Here is a 3,765-nt window from a genome sequence, read left to right on the forward strand (position 1 = left end):
AATATTCCTAGGAGTTTTCTTTTTGGGATCTTTTTCAGGAGGTGATCAGTGGATTCTTTCAACCTCTATTTTGCCCTCCTGTTCTAAAACATCAGGGCAGTTTTCTTTGAGAACTTCCTGGAGGATGCTTTGCAGGCTCATACTTTGGTCATGGCTCTCAGGCAGTCCAATAATTTTTAAATTATCTCTCCTGGATCTATTTTCCAGGTCAGTGGTTTTTCCCATGAGATATTTCACATTGCCTTCTATTCTTTCATTTTGTTTGGATCTGTTTCACAGTATCTTTATTTCTCATAAAGTCATTAGCTTCCATTTGCTCCAATCTAATTCTGAAGCAATGATTCTCCTCAGTGAGCTTTTGAGATTCTTTTTCCATCTGGCAAATGCGACTTTTTAAGGCATTCTTCACCTCATTGCCTTTTTGAGCCTCCTTTGCCATTTGATTCAGTCTGTTTTTTAAGGTATTATTTTTTCAGTCAGGCTGTTGACTCTCATTTCATAATTTTCTTGCATTGTTTTCATTTCTCTTCCCAATTTTTCCTCCACTTCTTTTATCTGCTTCTTAAGGTCCTCTATGGCCTGTAACCAGCTTCTATTTTCCTTTGAAGCTTTTGGTGCAGGAGTTCTGACTTCACTGTTTTCCTCCTGTTCCATGCCTTGCTCCTTCTTGTCCCCAAAATAGGAGTGTAACGTTGGAATCTTCTGTCTGCTTTGTTTCCTTTGCCTGCTCATTTTTGCCACTCAATTATTTGACTTTTGGGCTTTTTGCCACAGTAGGACTCTGCCACCAGACAGGGGAGTTTTCGTCCCAAATGCTGGGGTTTTCTCAGCTGCCAGAGGTATTAGATGGGTGCCCTCTCTGAGGTCTCCACACACTCTGGCAAGCTGGACACACACCCCAGGACCTCCACCCTAGACTGCAATCCAAATCCAAGCAGGTTAAAGCAAGAGTGATTACCCCTCAGACTGGTGCTTCTTCCCCCTACACTCTGCAGGCCAGGAGCTGAAGCCACCAAGTGGTGCTGGCAGGCTGGGCTGGCATCTCAGCGGTTTCTTGCTCCGGGGGTAAAAGCCATGCACTCCCACTTACTGGTCCCAAAGTCCAGATTATACTGGCCTCTCACCTTGTCCTTCGCATGTATGTGTTGATAAATCTGGAAACGGCCACAGCTGCTGCTGATCTGGAGTCCCTCTGGCCCGTGGCGGTGGCTGGTCAGTCCCGCCCTGGGGCTAAAGCCTTGGCGTGCTGCTGGGCTCGGCTCCCAGAGCTTTGGGCTGGCTGATTCCTGCCGGCCTGCCGGGCTGTTCTCAGCGGGTGGTTAGCTTCTCTGTGTCATTTTGTGGGTTCTGCAGCTCCAAAAAATGATAATTGTAACTTATGAAACTTTTCTCAGTGTGAGGATAGTTGAAGGGAATATACATATATGTGTGTGTGTATTTATATAACACATGCATATATATATGTCTACATAGGAGGGTATATGTGCATATGAATACATTTGTGTGCATATATATGTGTATGAGTAAACATAGACAGAGGGCACAAGATCAATTGAATAGGAAGGGATGATATTAAAAAAAATAAAATTAAGAGGAAATGGAGTGATATAATAAGATTAGATAGGGAGAGACAGAATAGGGTACATTATCTGATTACCAAGAGGCAAGGGGAAACTGTTAAAATGGAAGGCAAGGACAGGAAAGCAAAAACAAATGGATCAACCTTACTCTTATTGTATTTGGCTTAAGGAGGAAATAACATACACACTCAATTGGGTATCTTACCCTCCAAGAAAGGAGGAGTAAGGGGATTAGAGGAAGGATGATAGAAGGGAGGGAAGATTTGGGGAAGGGTAGTTAGAAGTGCACAGTTTTGAAAAGGGAGAGGATCAAAGTAGAAAACAGAACAAGGAGGGGTGGTGTAGGATAGAGGAAAATATAGTCAGTCTTTCACAATATATCCAGTATGGAAATGTTTTGTGTAACTACATATATACAACCTATATTGAATTGCTTATCTTCCAAGTAAGGTTGGATGAAGAGGGAAGAAAGGACAGAATCTGGAATTCAAATTTTTTAAATCAAATGTTTTTTTTAATATTATTATTATTTACATGCTCTGGGAAATAAGATATACAGGCACTGGTGTATGGAGATCCATCTTGCCCTACTGGAAAGTTGGATGATAGGAGAGAGAAGATTGTGGGAGGGTGTATTCAGTGGGATAGCTGTTCTGGGGTGGTGGGTAGGGGAAAGACGAAAAATTTGTAACTCAAAATCTTGTGGAAATGAATGCTGTAAACTAAAAATAAACATAAAAATTAATAATAAAAAATGGTTCTCAATAGATCCTAATAACAGATAATGTAAGTTTTATTATTCCTACCTAAGAGAGAAAACAGGAGGGGTCGAGATGTTAAGTGATGAACAATTAGTAATTGTTGAATCTGGGACACAAATCCAAGTCTTTGACCCTAAATCTAGTACACCAACCATTATACCATGCCAACTGTCTCTATGTGGTCTGTTTGCAGAGGCTTTTTTTTGTTATTTTTGTTTTTTTTTTTTTTTGCGAAATATAAGAAACACATTGAGAATATCTAAGTAGTTAGAAGTTTTAAGGTTTAGAAAGCATTTTTCTCATAGCAATTCCATAAAGAAGGTAGTATAGATAATTATTATGCCATTTGTACAGAGGAAGAAAATGAGAGTTGGGGATGGTAAATTACTTGCCTACAATGATTTGGCTAGTTAAAAGTAACAAAGTCATAATTTGAACACAAGTTTCCTAAATCCTTCTTCCTCTTATTTCTTATTAATAACTTTTTGGAAACCAAAAGCTAAATGCAATTATAATGAGATAGTACTGTTTCAAGGTGCAATGGCTTGCCTTTTTTAAAGATGTCATCTTTTGCCATGCCTCCAAAAAGAAATCTCTACAAGTGAAGCATATGTTTTATTTTTTTTTTATTTCTCACAATACCCTATACCAATCTTGCTCATTCTTTTTTTTTTTTTAAAAGCAATCAGGGTTGAGTAACTTGCTCAAGGTTACATGGCCAGTTATTTCTGGGTGTGGTGCTGAGTATTTGAGCCCGGATTTGATCCAGGTCATCCCGATACTGGAACCAGGGCTCTTACTTGCTGAGCCACCTGGACACTCCTAAGCAATTGAGGTTAAGTAACTTGCTCAAGGTTACATGGCCAGGTGTTTCTGGGTGGGTGCTAAGTGTCTGAGGACGGGATTTGATCTCCAGGTCATCCCAACACTGGAGCCGGTGCTCTTACTCGCTGTGCTACCTGGCCGCCCCTAATCTTTCTCATTCTTAAGGCTGCCACCATCACTGGGCCAACTTTCAGAAATGGTTTCTAATTCCCCCTTATTATTTCTATATATGATTAAGGTCTAGCTTAAGTCTGACATCACACAGTCTTCCAGGAAGCTTTCTCTGATATGTTTCCTGGTTCAGAAATTAAGTTGGGACATCTGCTTGAAAGCCATTTTTGAGTTCACTACCTAGGGCCCGCTGGATATTCTAACACAGTTATCATCTAATATAACATATATTACATTAGATATACCATTTGGAAGCAGGAATCAACAACTTTTGTAAGCTTTCATTGATATGAGATTAAGTTTACCTTTATATATCTGTCTATTTAGAAAAAAAAATTCTCAAAACATCACTTTTGGTTATCTCCCCTCAGATACCCATATGTCTTTTGCTAATTGCTCTTTCCCTTAAAACAAACAAAAACAACAAC

This window comes from Petaurus breviceps, unplaced genomic scaffold (assembly GCF_028583685.1).
Source record: "Petaurus breviceps papuanus isolate PSGF00001 unplaced genomic scaffold, PetGlider_PUasm1.0 175, whole genome shotgun sequence".
Lineage (NCBI taxonomy): Eukaryota > Metazoa > Chordata > Mammalia > Diprotodontia > Petauridae > Petaurus > Petaurus breviceps.